Consider the following 17,522-nt stretch of genomic DNA (forward strand, 5'->3'; position numbering starts at 1 on the left):
AGTAGTTCAGAATGAAAGTAATATATAGGCAAGTACTCCCTCAGTCTCAAAAAGAATGTCCAAACTTTAGTATAACTATATATTAAAGTTAATACAAAGTTGAAATACTTATGTTAGGACCGGGGAGTAGTATATATACAAATATAGTTGAGGCATTTATTTTGGCCCTAACCCTTTCCTCCTCCCCAAGAAAGATTAGGATTTCTCTGCCTCCGCCGGCGTTGCTATCGGTCCACCTTGTCTCCGATGGCCTTAGGGTCATGGAGACGCGATGGATCCCGGCCCTTACCGATGGTAGGGCTTCGTTTTTAGATGATTCTTTGAGTTTTGTTAGGGATTGTATTCTTCTCAAGAAGGCGAGATGGTGGCGGCTCTCTGAACATGGAATAAGGTCCTCTCCGCATAGCCCCCGTTCGGTTGGTACGTCTAGCGTCATCTGTGGGTGTGTGGAGGTATGTCTCCGGCGGATCTATCTTTGGTCGATCTACTCGGATTTGGTTGTCGTTCGTCTACTTACGTGTGTTTTTAGGTTGGATCCTTCCAACCTACACTACTCTTCATCAGTGACGGTAGATGTTCTGGTGTGCTGGTTCTATGGGGCTTTAGCGCGACGACTTCCGTACTGTCTACTATAACAAGTTTTACCCGGCTCCGGCGAGAGAGGGGCGATGATGGCGACGCACCTTCGGTTCGCTTCAGTGCTTGTAGTCGTCGCTAGGTGGTCTAGAAATCTGGATATAATTTTTATTATTCCTTGTGTTCGTTGTACTACCATGATTGAAGATGAATAGACGATTTTTTTAAGAAAAAAGTCATGATATAGATATTTTTTGATAATAGATATGGTTATATAGTCATATAGATACAAAGACAGAAATGCATTAACGGTTGAATCGGTGCGACCAATCGAGCAAGCATTTGAGGCTGTGGATCTTCAAAATACATAGACCGAATAAGAACATAAGATAAGATAATATAATACGAAGTTACCAAGTAAGTAAATAACAAGCAGTGGCTTAAAGGGAATATTTTATTGGCATCGCTGATGCAGTTGCAGACGGAGCCGGACTGACCCCGATAAAAGATCTGATCGGCCGGTCAAACTCCTCAGGCTTTAGCATTGACAGAGCCGAGCTCTATGACCATGCTCCGCAGGTTCTCCCATGACACCCCGCCGGGCGCCGCGGCCTCCTTCGACTTGACCTTCCACCCAGCCGCGCTCCCCCGCATGTTCTCCGCCTTCATCGCATGCCTGACATGGCTAGCCACCTGCTCCCTCCTCACCTCGTTGTCAAGCCGGACACCCACGCCCCACACCTCGCGGGCATACTTGCAGTTGGTCTACTGGTCGGCGAACCCCGGCCAGCACACCATCGGCACGCCGGCGGCCACGCTCTCGTAGGTGGAGTTGCACCCGTTGTGCGTCAGGAAGCACCCCACGGCCGGGTGGCCTAGCACCTGATCCTGCGTGCACCATGTTGGCAGGCAGCACCGCCCTGCCGTCTCCGTGATGAACTCTGCCGGCAGCAAGCTCAAGCCTGCACCGGCGCCGGCGCCGGGGACGAGGTTGTCCCTGATGGACCAAAGGAACGGGTGGCCGCTGGCCACGAGGCCCCACGCGAACTCGGAGAGTTGTTCGGTGGAGAGGACCGTGAGGCTGCCGAAGTTGGCGTACATGATGGAGCCCGGTTGTTGCGTGTCCAGCCACTCAAGGCACTCGTTGTCCTGCCTCCACAGGCTCAGGCCGCTGGCGGAGCTGGAGGCGTCGTCATCCCTTGGCCTTAGGTGGTGGTTGAGGAGGGAGCCTAGGGGACCGACGGTGTAGATGCGTGGGTACTCGGCGCGGAGGGCGGAGAAGACATCGGCTTCTAGGTCGTCGAAGGTGTTGAGGATGAGCGCGCCGGCCTTGGTGCACCTGTTGGCCTCCACGATGTTGAAATGGAGGCCAAAGTCGTCTGGGTCGGTCGTGCGGACGAAGCTGGAGGTGTCTGCGAGGCTGATCGGCGGCATGCCGAGGATCCAGTCGATGACCGTCGCACTCAGGTGTCCGTTCGTCGAGTAAATAGCATAAAACTACTACTTTACAGGCTAGGGTTTCAAAAAACTACCGATTTTTAATTTTTCTCGAAAAACTACCAAAACAGGGGTTGGCTGTTTCAAAAAATCTTAAATACTCATCGCTAGCGATTTAAACCATTTTATGATAGGTCGGGCCAACTCCTAAACAATCCGTTTGCTTGACCGTTTTGTTTGACTATTAACTTACATGTGGGACCCACGTGTAAGTTGCCTCTTCTTCCTATTATCTTCTCTTCTCTTTTCACGTCTCTTTATTCTTCCTTTACCCCTCCAGGCAATCACCACGCACCGACGGCCACCTCCACCATCCGCCGCGCGCCAAGACAAGCTCGACCGCGGGAACGAACGCCACGAGGAGGAGCAGCCGCAGCGCAAGAGCACGGCCGCCACTACAAAAAAAAGACACATCCGTGACATTTTGGGCAGAACGAAATTTTTTCTGTCATACATATGACACTTCTATGACGATAATTGTGACAAAACCCGGTATCATCATAGATGTGGTGGGCTCCTACTTCTATGACAAAAAAATCATGAAAGAAAATGGGCTTTTCGTCCTGGGCGGGCCGGAGACGCAGTTGCATGACATTCTTTGGGCCGTCCATGACGGAAAAAACCGTGGTAGAAGCGAGGGGGAGGAAAATTTCGGGGAGTTGCCGGTTACGGTGGGAGAGCGATGCGCGTTTCTCTCGTACAGGTACGCACGTGTGTGTGAGGCGTTGGCTCTAACTAAAGCCGAGCGAGGCGTTGGGCTCTAACTGAACCCGAGCGATTGCACTGCAGGCTACGCATTACTGAACCCGAGCGATCGATCGATGGCTGTTAACTGAACCCGATGGAGCGATTCCTTCGCTACGGCTGCTAACTGAAGCCGATCGATGCTGCCTCTGGGATGAACAGTGAGCGTTGCGGGGGTGTGGGGTGGATGAATAGTGAGCGGTGGCATTGCCTCTGGATGAGCAGGAACCCGTGGTGTGGAGGGCTGGATGAACAGTAGACGGTGGAGGGGTGGCCGTGGAGGGGTGGTTGAACAGGACCCCGTGGTGTGGAGGGCTAGATGAACAGTAGACGATGGAGGGGTGGTTGAACAGTAGTCGGTGGCGTAGCGCGCGATGGAGGCTGGATAAACAGGAGCCCGTGGAGGCTGGAGGAGGTCGACGGTAGCCCGTGGAGGCTGGAGGAGGTCGACGGTGGAGATGAACAGTATCCCGTGGAGTCCCGTTTTGCGGTACGGCACACCCCTCCCCTCCCCCCCTCCGTTTCGACCGTAGCGCTCCAACACAAGTCCGTTTAGTCCGTTTTGCGGTACGCCACACCCCTTCCGATCAACAGGACCCCCGTTTCGACCGTAGGAGGTCCGTTTCGTCCGTTTTGCGGTACGCCACACCCCTCCCGATCAATAGGACCCCCATTTCGGCCGTAGGAGGTCTGTTTCCTCTGTTTTGCGGTACGCCACACCCCTCCCAGTCAACAAGACCCTCGTTTCAACCATAGGAGGTCCGTTTCGTCCGTTCTGCGGTACGCCAGACCTCGTTTCCATCGCCTGTTCCATCCAAGCCGGTTGGCTCCCACGCGTTCCATTGCCTCCCGATGAACACGATGCATTCCATTGCCTCCCCATGAGCACGACGCATTCCGTTGCCTCCCCATGAACATGACGCATTCCGTTGCCTCCCCATCAACACGAGCGCTTGCTGTACGTATGCGCGACTAGGCGTTCGAGACCCCGCCCGTATGTACAGATATGTGGCCATATTTTCTTTCTTGCACCATGGCCGCTGTACGTACGTGTACATGCTACGTGCGCGCCTCTACTACGACATGTGCGCGCCTCTACAACGACCAGTTGTATGTGCACGTTCACGACCAGAATGACAATGCTACGTACGCTTCGACCAGGTGGTTCCCGACTGTCAGGCAATTCCTTGCGTGCGAAAATGTAGCTGGTGGGTCCCAGCAGTCAGAGGGGTGAATCGTTTTTTTCGGACGCACTTCCTTTGCGTGCGAAGATGTAGCTGGTGGGTCCCAGCAGTCAGGGGGCGAATCGTTTTTTTTTGCCGGGACGCACTTCCTTGCGTGCGAAGATGTAGCTGGTGGGTCCCAGCAGTCAGGTGGGAGAATCGTTTTTTTTTCCGGATGCACTTCCTTGCGTGCGAAGATGTGGCTGGTGGGTCCCAGCAATCAGGGGGGAACTTTTTTTCACGAAATACGGTGGCCCGTCCGGTGGGTCCCCGCTGTCAGGTGGAGGAATCATTATTTTCCGCATAATAAGGAGGCACTTCCTTGCTGCGGCCGTAGACCCAGCTGTCAGCCTCTCCACGTACAGTCCACGTCCGATGGAAGTCGTTCCTTGACCACGTTGACCACGCCGCGCCGAGAGCACCACGGCGGTGGACAACGGCGAGGCCTAGGAAGGGGACGACTCGGAGCCGGGGAAGACGCAGCAGTGGATGCCCACGCGAAGAGGAGTACGAGGGTTCACTGGTTCGGCTGCGGTGTGAGGCTGCTGTCGATGTAGATTAACAAGGGGTGTGGGTGAGTAGAGGGATGGCCTGGCCAGCGGTGGGAGTAGTAGGGGGCGGTGAGGCCTCCGCGGCATCATAGCCGGCCACTAGAGGCAGGAGCACGCGGCACGACCGCCGCTGGTTTGGGCGGCTGGAGCAAGAAGACTAGAGGTTGAAGAAGCACTACAACCGTTGGATGAACATTGTATGGTAACAGGAGCTAGAATCGTTCATATTGACTAAGTTGACAAAGCCCTCCGTCCCCGTCAACTTGGTAGGCCCACAAGTCAGCCTCCCAGTATGCTGGGTTCCAGCTGGCAGGGGGAGTATTCATTTTTTTGTGCGTAATAAGGAGGCACTTCCTTGTGTGCGAAGATAGCTGGTGGGTCCGACAAGTCGGCGGGGGGCATGTTTTTTTCGCGAAATACAAAGGCCCTTCCGGTGGGTCCCAGATGTCAGGTGGAGGAATCATTATTTTGCGCTTAATAAGGAGGCATTTCCTTGTGTGCGGCCGTGGACCCAGCTGTCAGCCTCTCCACGCACAGCCTACTTCTGATGGTGTCGTTCGTTGACCACATTGACCATGCCGCGCCGAGCGCATCCAAGGTGGTGGACGATGGCGAGGCCCCGGACAGCAACGAGCCGGAGATGGGAAGACGTAGGAGTAGAGTCGCAGACGGAGAGGTGTACGAGGGTTAACTAATCCTAGTGCGGTGTGGTTCGGTAGTCGGTGGAGAAGAACAGGAGGTGTGGAGGGTTGGAGGGATGGCCTGGCCAACGGTGGAGTAGCGCTTCATAGCGAAGCGTGCTAAGCAGAGCTGCTAGTAGCAGGCGGCGGGAGGTGGTCCCGGCGGCGCTGGAGAAAGAAGACGAGAGATTGAATATGGATGCCGGCCGTTGGATGTAAATCCAATGGCTAACATGTCAGAATCATTTGTTGACTAAATGTACAACGACTTACGTTGGCTTTGACCTATTGGCCCACATTTCAGCCTCCAAAAATGTGGCACGTATTCAACCCATTTTTTCAGAATTTACAGTTTTTTTGTGCGGTAGAATTTACAGTCAATTTGATATTTTTTTTAATTACAACCATTAGTTGGGCTGGGTGAACAATTAATGTAACTTCCATGCGGCCCATTTATTTTATTTCCTAAAAAATTACAGGCCATTTGCACTTTATCTAGATACACGATTTTGTTGGGCTGATTCTAATTATAATTTTGGGTTGGGCCAGCAATGTTATCAAAAAATAAAAAATGGCTGAGCATTTTGTTATAAATATATTTAAATAATAGGTGATATTATTACATTCGTCCTTAAATCTTACCAAGTTTTTTACACAATCATTAGGATTTTCGTGCAAAAACAATCCAGGATTTTATTTGTTAAGAAATTATTTTTATAAGTTAATAAGATGTGGGATATTGTTTTCTTACATATGTAAGTATCTGTTAAATATATGATGACAATAAAAATAATATATAATAACATATAAAATAATTTAAATATATATAATATAGTTAAAAGGGAAACATAAGTTGTACCTGTCGTTCCTATTCTTATATAGAAAAATAGAACTGACCGCTGCGTTTTCTTCAAAAAAAATACATAAATTGGGCTGCCAAAAATAAAACCTCGGATGGGAGGTCCATAGGCCGATCGATACATGACGGCCCTAAGAAAATACAAATAGGCCCTCCCATCCGGCGTCGTGGGCTGCGCATGTTAAAAATGAAAGCCTAGACGGGGCAGCCCAAAACCACGTCCAACACTTGCCAAAATTCCGTCCCTCGTTTTCTCTGTGTTTCGCACACTCAACATTGTGTGGGCATTTTGACTGTGCATCATATGAAGATGTGCTATGCATTAATATTGATCAGCATGATGTTAACTGGCTGGTAGTTCTATTTTCGACCACGAATAAAACTTCCAACATGATGTTAACCCTGTTTGAAAAGCTCGTGTTAATATAAATGCTCTGCCTCTGAAAGTTGCAGTTTCTTATCTGAAACTGAACTTGCAGTTTCTTATCTGAAACTAAAACTTGCAGTTTCTTCTCGTCTGCACTTTTATACTCCTATGAACTACATTTTTTAAGTGCTAAAAATAGATCTCTAGAATTCATAAAATTCTTCATATGCTCAATACTGCAAATCTGAAATTCAAAAGACATTCATATCTGAAAGTACTCTCAAAATACACAACACAAAACACAATTCACAACCTGCAAATACTGACAACCCTAAGCTCCTCCTGACAATTCACAACCTGCCCGACTATTGCGCTGGGGGGCAGTCCCCTCCTATTCTTCGGCGGCAGAAAGCCGCACCGTGAGACGATGTGAACGGCGAGGGAGACGATAGCAGGGAAGCGTCATCGGGCCAACTGCTTTTCTCCTCTTGCAGTTGGGTTCGGTCGACGAAGACTCCACCGGCTCGCTCTGGCAGGACACCCACACAAACGGCACCCTGTAGATGCTCGATCCTTCAATCTCTGGTGGATGCTCCATCCGGGATTGATACTCCCACCATCGCTCCCTCACGATCGGATTCGGTGAATCTGTTTGCTCCATGGCCCAGAGTAGCAGCTCTATGTACTCTGGCGTGACTCCATCCGGGAGTATCGCCGCCTTTTCGCTCTGTTGCAGATATTTGGCCATGGATGTCGCCGTCGCCGCTAGTTGGTCCTTGTTGTCAAACCAAGACTGTATCTCCAACATCCTAGCTAGCTTCACAGGGTCACCGTCTGCAATCCTCATGTATCGGTTGTACTCCTCCATCGATCTACTTCTCCACAGCACCTTCACTCGCCGGCGGTGGTTTTGAATGGAAGAGGAGGGGAGCGGCGCTGGTTTTGGATTAGAATGGGAGAGGAGCGACACTGGTTTTGGACTGGAACAGGAGAGGAGGGGCGGTGGTTTTCAAATGGAAGAGGAGACGAGCGGCGCTGATTTAGATTGGAATAGGAGAGGAGCGGCGGTGGATTTAGATTGGAACAGGAGAAGAGCGGAAGAGCGGCGCTGGTCTTGGAAGTATTTTTTTGTTGTTTTGCATATTTTGGGTCAAAGTTTAACCACGTAGTGTATGTGACAAGCAAAATGTGAATGCATGTCACCAAAAATTGTATCGTTTGGTTCGTATCTAAATGTACTTTCAAATTATATTATTTTTGCAACGTATAACATATATTTTATGTGCGAAAATCATGGTCAATTATGACCCAGAATAAAAGGGAGACTAGTTAATGTGGGGTCGCTTTCTTAATTAAAGGGTAAATTGATTTCGATTTTGATCCAGTCACAGCGCGCCGGCCCTCTCGCCCAATCCAAAATCGCTGTCGCGCGCTCCTCTCCCTCTTCTCCATTGCAAAACCACCTCCTCTCCTCTCCACCATCTCCATTCCAAAATCACCGTCTCGCCTCTCCCTCTTCTAATCTTCTCCATTGCAAAATTACCTCCTCTCCTCTCCATCATCTCCATTCCAAAACCACCATCTCACATCTCCCTCTTCTGATCTTCTCCATTGCAAAACCACCTCCTCTCCTCTTCATCATCTCCAATCCAAAACCACCTCCTCTCCTCTCCATCATCTCCATTCCAAAACCACCGTCTCGCCTCTCCCTCTTCTGATCTTCTCTCCATTGCAAACCCACCTCCTCTCCTCTCCATCATCTCCATTCCAAAACCACCTCCTATCCTCTCCCTCTTCTCTATTGCAAGACCACCGTCTCTCCTCCCATCTCCCAAAGCTAGCATCGGACCACTCAGAATGACATCTATGGAGAGGATGCAGCAGCGAATCAGGCAGATCACCGGCGGCGACCAGGCAAACTTAGCCAGGTTGAAGGAGATCCTTAGTTGGTTAGACAATGAGTAGGAGATTTCGAGGACGGTCCGGGCCATGTGGCAATGTATGCGAAAGAGCGAGACGGTGGTGATGAGGGCGGTGATGTACATGTACTCCTAAGCGGCAGTCACGCCGCAGTCCTCCGAGTTCATCGAGTATCTCCTATGGGCGATGGAACAGACAGATTCTCCCGAGGAAACAGTCAGGCGGAGGTGGTGCGCGTACAGGTCGAAGGTCGAGCACCCAGAGGATAACGAATCGATCGAGTATGGTGTGCCGTTCGTGAGGGTGCAGAGCCAGCCGGAGCCACAGGAGTATTCGTTCTCCCACCGCAAGAGGAGGCTGGAGGTGTGATGTCGCTTCCCCGATGTTCTCCACGGTTCCCTCGACGCTCGCCTCATTTCAACGGCGGTGGTAGGGTTTAAGGTAAGCTTCGCACTAACCTAATCTTCCACCTGCTCATGCTTACAATCAGTGTGACAGCTAAAGAAAATCATGCTTACAATCAGTCTCCGAGTACTACGCCAATCACCCTAAAATAGCTCTGGACCTTTGGGTCAAAGTTGTGACACAGTGTACAAATAAAGAAAAATAGATTGGTGCTTCTTTCAGAAAAGAGTACTCCCTAGAAAACTGCCATATAAGCTACTAGTATTTGGTTAGAGGATTTGCTGACGAGAAAGATCCGTCCACAGAGAGCGCCACACATCCCACTGGTTGTGGTGGATGCCAATGCGTGCATGCAGCATGGTTGGTGTCGGTAATTTTTACTTGGCACACCTCGCACTCTGCATATATGCCGGTTCCATATGTACATTTGTGCAGTTCCACCAAAATGCAGCTGAATAACCCTCTTTGCACATATAATGAAAAAACGTGATTACATTATAGTGGCACTAGTTGATGAAACACACAAAATAAATAGAAGAAAATATTGCGATAGTATCATAGTATGCCATGCTGCGACGGTGAGATGGGCCATGCGACGCCTCATACGGTACACACCTCATACTGGACATCGTCCCAAGTCTCCCAGAGACACCTTCTGCCAGTGATGAACATCAGTGTACAACAGTAGTACAAGGAGGCGCCTTGAGACATTCAAATCTCTATTTTTGTACATATCAACTAAAATTAAGCACCCCAGTTTGCAGAAACGCTTAAACATTAACAATGGGAGTAGTTGATGAAACATACTTTAACAAAGAGAAGCACTTTCTTTATCTACAATGGAAATGAAATGATATAGATGATACTCGCTCTATTTTAACTGTATTATTACTTCATTTTATCAGTGACACTAGGGTCGAGCAGGTGGCAAACGAGGTGTACCGTGCGTCGCAAGGATGGAGGCCGGGGGTGCTTAGACTGGGATGCTGAAGCTGGCTCTTTCAGTCACCAACATGGATGATTCAATTCATGGGACCTTTTGGTGCAGTTCACCTAAAATGAAGCAATGTCCCGTGAGCTAGCAGCTTCTTCTTCAAAAAAAAATACGAAAAGGGTTCCAGCCCCGGTTCCATTTTCATCAGAAAACGAAACCCACAGAGCTTCTTCTTCATTATTTGCAATAAAATTGAGCAACATCAAGGTTGGTTGTGAAGCTCCTGGAATGCTCAACTATAATTTGGATATCATTTGTGCAGTTCAACTAAGATCGAGCGTGAAATGTATATCTCTGTTTGCACAAAAAAAGGTGGAAAGGAGGGTGACTAACAAGTAACAAGTGATGAAACATGCATCAAATGAAAAGAAGCATGTTCCTTATCTGAATGGCAATCCTACAAGGACAGTAGCAATTTCTAAAGCAGTGGCATTGCGAGATATTAGTGTGGGCATCAGGATTAACTATGACAACCATTAAATATGACATTACTTTGGGCATGGGAGAGTAGGCCCTGGACAGTTGCATTTCTAACGAAAAGAACCAACTTATCTTAATGGGAAATTTTAGCAGGACATGTAAAGAAGTGCCATTGATTCATATTACTGGAGGCATTACATTGAAAACAACATTGGTTTAACGTGTCCTTACTTTTAACAGTGCGACTGCTACATTTTACCAGTGGCATTACATAAGAGTGGCTCGGGGCAACAAACATCAGAACAGGATATCTGGGTTGGTCCCATTTTTGTTCGGTATAGCCACCTTATACTGTGTGAGGCTAGCAAATCTAGTGCTGGACTTACTCCGTTGACTTGTCCCCCAGTCCCCACTTTCTTTCCTTTTTCAACCAATGGATCGGGTTTCTATTGAGTTTGTACTGCGTTTCCCTTTATTTCCCTATTAGACCTAGAGACCAGTTGGATAGCCAATCTCTGCTACTTTTCGCCCCCATTATTTCCTCTTTTGAGAAAGCCCTAGATTCAGGTAACAAATCCTCTCCAACCCCCCACCCCCTTTCTTCCTTTTTTGAACCAAGTAGTACTAGATTCGAGTGCATGAACTAGTTTTACCTCTTAAACGTTAAAAAATTAGGTGGTTTTAGAACAGCCGATCGATCCTATCTACGAGGGGGCCTGAGAAATAGTAAAAGTTACAAATGCAGCGACGTCAGGAGCTTGTGAAGTAGAGCAAGGCCGGTTTCGAAGGAAGTTATACCTGATGGTCGTCGGGATGTCCCTAGGTGGGCGGCGGGAGGCCGGATCTGCCCACACTACGGCAGCAAGGAAGAAGGGGTCAGAGGCCCTCCCTCGCCAGCGGTGCTTGGGAGAGAACGGTAAGGCAGGCTGATCGGGACGCGCCCAGCAGTGGGTAAGAGCCGTCGCCGAGGATGACCGCATGAACGTTGCACCTTCTCACCTTCCCCGGCAGAGAGGATCCGGCTGGATCTGTGACCAGCGGTGAGCAGAGAGAGAGTGTGTGTGTGTGCTCACCGCTGTCGTGTTTAGATCTGGAGAGGCCGAGACGGTGTGAAGAGAGCAACACTAGCAAGCAAGCACGGAGGCTCCTGCCTATATAGTGGAGTAGTACTTAGTTTTCTTTTGTCTACCGGAGCCGGCTTGACCTCGTCAATGACTGTAGAGAAGTCTTCATGCACGTGGCCCGAAGGCGCAGTTGTCATCATTTTGATCTGAAGTGCCGGATTATAACATATAACACGAAAAAATGCCACATGACAAGATATCATAACCTCACTGCCCAAAGGAGACAACATGAATCCCGACGGACAAACTAGACGAGGAACAAAACTCAAATTAAAGATAAACTCGTAGAAAAGGGGTCCGTCGATAGATGTCCTAATTAACATAGCCGGATTGACCTAGATGGCAGCCGAGTAGTCACTGTTCGTGCATGTGCCCCCAATGACTAGCCCAACTCAGTTGTCGCTGTTTAACCCTCGCAGTGATCCGAAGCACATGACACATAATTTTGCGAGATGACAAGAAACCTTTTTTTAGATTTCTCACCACAACTACAGCCAAGTACAACACAGCCTGCACGATATGTAGACAATAGCCAATCCAGGCGTGTCTGCTGGAGACTGGTCACATGCATGGACGAACTAATCTTCCGTGTCTTGCAGGGATCGTCCAGGCACCAACGTAGTACAACACTTCTCTAGTACTATCGCTCGTCTCCCTCTTTTATTAAGTCACCCGACTTGCGGGGCCGGGGAGTGTACCTATGGTCGGTTCTCAATTGTCGTCCCACAGGTGTGTGCGAACGCAATATGACGCGCGTTCCATTTGGAGAGCAGCGTGCCAGACCAACCGACCGTCTGGGGTGCGACGCGAACGCGACGTGTGTGCTGTATACTCCGTACATGTGTACCGCCGTTTTCTAGACGCTTTGCTCCATGGCGCGGGCGCAATCCATGGATACAAAATTAGTGTACTGTATACTACTATTTAAAAGTCGAGGGTGGGGCTTTTCCTGCGCGGTAGGCGGCGGGACAGTTCTGCCTAGTCGGTTCGACAGAGACGCGAGAAGATGAGGGAGTAGGCTGCTGCAAACGTAGGGCTGTGGTGTTTGACAGCGAGTTAGTGCTGGACAGGTGGGGCCCCATGATTTGACTTGTCATTATCATTTTAACTGCGGCGCTACGACCGGCGTGAGTCTTCCGATTCCTGACCACCTCCATACAGGTGCCTCTCCCAATGCTCCACCATGTAGTAGTAGAGGCTGGCTCTTGCATGAGAGCCCACTTCTCCACTTTTTCCTTGCCTCTCTTTCCTCCACATATGCAAAAATGCCATATGTAAAGCGCACTATTGTACTTACTTGCTCCTGCAGGTGCTTAAGCTTGCCACATAGGCATAAAGTCTGATGTGGCAAGTTAATCAAGAAGAGAGAGACTAGTTTGGTGACCCAAGGAAGAAACGGTGCTAAGCGCGTGTACCTAGGTGAAAAGACAATTTTGAGTCTATAGCTAATTAAATGAAGCAAACTTAGCAACACCACTTCATTGGAAGAGGTCACTCCTTGGCAAATGCAATAAATACTAGTACTCCCTGTGTCCCATTATATAAGAACATTTTTGACACTACACTAGCTAGTGTCAAAAATGTTTTTATATTATGGGACGGAGGGAGTACGAAGAAAGAGATAGAGAGGAGTAAAAAAAGCACTTATAGCCAACCTTGTTATAGTATGAGTGACTAAGTGATGACTATGTATGACATGCCAACATCAGATAGCCTAACGCATCGTGTTAAATCTCCAAGGGCGTCACCACGCGAGCGACGCGACGGTCAAGGTAGGCGCGACCATGATACGGGCTGCTGGCAGCCCTTGGATCTGAGATCAAACGGTCGCATGCTAAGTTGCTGAAAATTTTAAGAATAACCCTCCAGGATAGGATATTCACCCATAGGTCTAGAATCACGCCATGCAACCGTTCAATCTCAGATCCAAGGTCTCTCGGAAGCCTGTATCATGGGAGAATGGAAAGCCACTACCCTGCCGTTCGCACGCTGGCAGTTCGCTCCTACTCTTTCCCGCACGTCCTTTAATACTACGGCGGTTTGCTCCTAGTCGTCCCGTCCATTCACATTATGGCAGTTCCACTAGTCCTAACCCTCCTACCAAATCCGTGGCATCCCAAATCTCCCCGGTCGGCGGTGAGTACAAGGTTAGAACCATCACCGGCCATGAGTTCGACGTCATCTACACCTGTACTTCCGCGACGGTGAAAGGATGCCTTTCTCACTTCAGATGCATGTTCGAAAACTCACATGATGACTGGGTCGCTGGGCTAGATGTTGAGTACACCACAGTCCTGGGACGAGAGAAGGATCTAAAGGACGAAGAGAGGAAGAAGCCCGCCATGATATAGGTTTGCGTACATAACGTTTGCTTGGTCTACCACATATGCCATGCCGGCGTTGAGTGCCAGGATTTTAAGAACTTCCTCGAGGACAAAACAGTCAAATTCGTTACTATAGACTTTAAGAATGACAAAGAAGTTCTGCGTCGGATAGGCCTCATTGTAGGCAACCCCTTCGACCTCCAGGAGAATTGGCTGGTGCCCTCTCGTCAGCCCTCAATGCTAACCCTGGCAGGAGCCATGGTTCATCCTTCATACCGCAAACTGGAGAAACCTCATTACACGTTTCATCGTCATGCATGGCAGCGGAATGTACTAGATATAGACCATATCCAGTACGCTGCAATGGATGGCTACCTTTGTTTCAATATCTACAAGGGTTGGATGAAGAGCAACAGCCAAGTTGGCGGTTCAAGCAAAGAAGTATCGGCCAAGAGGAAGAGGGACAAGGACGATGTCGAGGACGTGGACGAGGACTCCGAGTAAGGTGGCAGTGTCGTTGCTCATGGCGGTTCTAAACTTCTAATGCAGTGTCTACCGGATTAGTTGCATAGTTTAATTTCAGGTGTGCTTAGTTTAATTTGAGGGGTGTGTTATGTTGAGCCCCCAGCAGAACTATGTTATGTTTCTTCTCGTTACTTTAACTCTTTAGTATGTACATACTAGTACTAGTATTTCTTTAGTAGAATTTAGCACCCCAATTAAGCACGTACTAGCTTTTTTAATAGTAATATATGCATAATTTGGCGACGAGCGCTCTCTATATGTACCACCTTTTTTAAAAATTTCAATTTTTGCTCCATGGTGCAATCCATCGATAGTGGAGTACTACTGTACAAAAGTATACATTTTTTAAAACACTAGCGTACTGTTCATCACATATACTCCTATATATATAGCCAGTTAAATTCTCAACCTAGAACGACGTGCATGCCATGTAGTAAACCGATCTGGAGGAAGTATAGTAAAAATGAGGTGATTTTACCCAGCGATCGGCGGGGGAGCATGGCCTGTCATGCGGTCCCACGTGTCATGATGTACCAAGGCGATGCGCGTGTCCCTCTTGAGGCAGAAGCAATACTAGTACGTGGTTTGAGATGATGTCGAACCGAAGTGTGAAATAATGGTTGCTTCGTCCGTCTGGGAAGGTGCGGCATTGTGATTTGATGTCTCATTGCTCATTACTAACACTGGGCCGGTACGAGAGGGGTGCGTACCCCTGCTGTTCTGCACTGTTATTTCATGCTTTACACATCGACCCAGTTGAACATGAGATGACCCCCACATCCTTTGTTAAAATAAACAACACCCCGATTAATGCATTTCACTCTTCCGTGCAACAGACGGGCACCTTACTTGCTCCTACAGGTGCTTAAGCTTGCCACATAGGCATAAAGTCTGATGTGGCAAGTTAATCAAGAAGAGAGAGACTAGTTTGGTGACCCAAGGAAGAAACGGTGCTAAGCGCGTGTACCTAGGTGAAAAGACAATTTTGAGTCTATAGCTAATTAAATGAAGCAAACTTAGCAACACCATTTCATTGGAAGAGGTCACTCCTTGGCAAATGCAATAAATAATAGTACTCCCTGTGTCCCATAATATAAGAACGTTTTTGGCACTACACTAGTGTCAAATACGTTCTTATATTATGGGACGGAGGGAGTACGAAGAAAGAGATAGAGAGGAGTAAAAAAATACACTTATAACCAACCTTATAGCCAACCTTGTTGTAGTATGAGTGACTATGATGACTATGTATGACATGCCAACATCAGATAGCCTAACGCACCGTGTTAAATCTCCAAGGGCGCGACCGTGCGAGCGACGCGGCGGTCGTTGTAGGCGCGACCATGATACGGGCTGCTAGCAGCCCTTGGATCTGAGATCAAACGGTCGCATGCTAAGTTGCTGAAAATTTGCAGAATAACTCTCGAGGATAGGATATTCACTCATTGGTCTAGAATCACGCGATGCAACCGTTTAATCTCCGATCCAAGGGCTCTCGGAAGCCCGTATCATCGGATAATGGAAAGCCACTACCCTGCCGTTCGCACGCTGGCAGTTCGCTCCTACTCGTCCCCGCACGTCCTTTAATACTACGACGGTTCGCTCCTAGTCGTCCCGTCCATTCACATTACGGCAGTTCCACTAATCCTAACCCTCCTCCCAAATCCATGGCGTCCCAAATCTCCCCGATCGGCAGTGAGTACAAGGTTAGAACCATCATCGGCGATGAGTTCGACGTCATCTACACCCGTTCTTCCGCGACGGTGAAAGGATGCCTTTCTCGCTTCAGACGCATGTTCGAAGACTCACATGATGAGTGGGTCACCGGGCTAGATGTTTAGTACACCACAGTCGTGGGACGAGAGAAGGATCTAAAGGAAGAAGAGAGGAAGAAGCCCGTCGTGATCCAGGTTTGCGTGCATGACTTATGCTTGGTCTACCACATATGCCATGCCGACGTTGAGTGCCAGGATTTTAAGGACTTCCTCGAGAGCAACCTAGTCAAATTCGTTATTGTAGACTTTGGTAACGACAAAGAAGTCCTGCGTCGGATAGGCCTCGTTGTAGGCAACACCTTCGACCTCCAAAAGAATCGGCTGGTGTCCTCTCGTCAGCCTTCAATGCTGAACCTGGCAGGAGCCATGGTTCATCCTTCGTACGGTAAACTGGAGAAACCTCCATACACGTTTCATCGTCATGCATGGCAGCGGAATGTACTAGATATAGACCACATCCAATACGCTGTAATGGATGGCTACCTTTGTTTCAATATCTACAAGGGTTGGATGAAGAGCAAAAGCCAAGTCGGCGGTTCAAGCAAAGAAGTATCGGCCAAGAGGAAGAGGGACAAGGACGAAGTCGAGGACGTGGACAAGGACTCCGAGTAAGGTGGCAGTGTCGTTACTCATGGTGGTTCTAATGCAGTGTCTACCGGAATAGTTCCAAAGTTTAATTTCAGGTGTGCTTAATTTTATTTGAGGGGTGTGTTGTGCTGAGCCCCCAGCAGAACTATGTTATGTTTCTTCTTGTTACTTTAACTTTTTCAGTAAGTACATACTAGTATTTCTTACATTTCATCTTTTAGTTGGTATAGTACTACCAGTCGTTTATTCACATTATATACGTACAATATATATGTCCAACATCATATAACCAGAAGTTTAGTTGTCAAAGAATTTCAGGGTGCTTAGTTTTGTCAAAGAATTCCAGGGTGCTTACTTTTATTTGAGGGGTGGGTTGTGCTGGACACCATTATTGTGACTAGGCTTTTTAATAGTACTATATGCATAATTTGGCGACGAGCGCTCTCTATATGTACCACCTTTTTTTTAATTTCAAGTTTTGCTCCATGGCGCAATCCATCAATACTACTACTGTACAAAAGTATACAGTTTTTAAAAGGCTAGAGGGCGGGGCAGTCTAGCTTGTTCAGTTTCACGAGAGGCGAGGGCCTTTGTGATTTGACGGCTCATTACTGCTGGAAGGCGGGGCCTTATGATTTGACTGCTCGTATAAATGCGCCGATGACCTAATCGGGGAGGAGCAAAGAACCGTGCAGTATACTCAAGTTTTCCACTGGAGTAGTACTGCGACGGAGGAGCACGAAACACGGCAGCCCAGTGCCATATGGCGACAAAAAATGATCTAATTTGCTAGTCATCTCATTGTTAGCATTGTTCTATTCATTCCCTCAAAAAACAAAAACCATTGTTCTATTCATGCCTCGCAGAGAACGTGACACGTGCGGCGAAACACCCGAAGCAAAAGATGAAACACAACAGGAAAAGAAGGAGGAAGATTATCACCCCAAATG

The 17,522-nt window shown here is 48.4% G+C and overlaps 1 pseudogene; it reads right to left on the reverse strand.

The window, feature by feature from the left end:
- Positions 1-1,107: 1,107 nt before the first annotated feature.
- LOC119309058 lies at positions 1,108-2,010 on the reverse strand (annotated as a pseudogene).
- Between the last annotated feature and the right edge of the window lie 15,512 nt (positions 2,011-17,522).

This window comes from Triticum dicoccoides, chromosome 5B (genome assembly GCF_002162155.2).
Source record: "Triticum dicoccoides isolate Atlit2015 ecotype Zavitan chromosome 5B, WEW_v2.0, whole genome shotgun sequence".
In the NCBI taxonomy this organism is placed as follows: Eukaryota; Viridiplantae; Streptophyta; class Magnoliopsida; order Poales; family Poaceae; genus Triticum; species Triticum dicoccoides.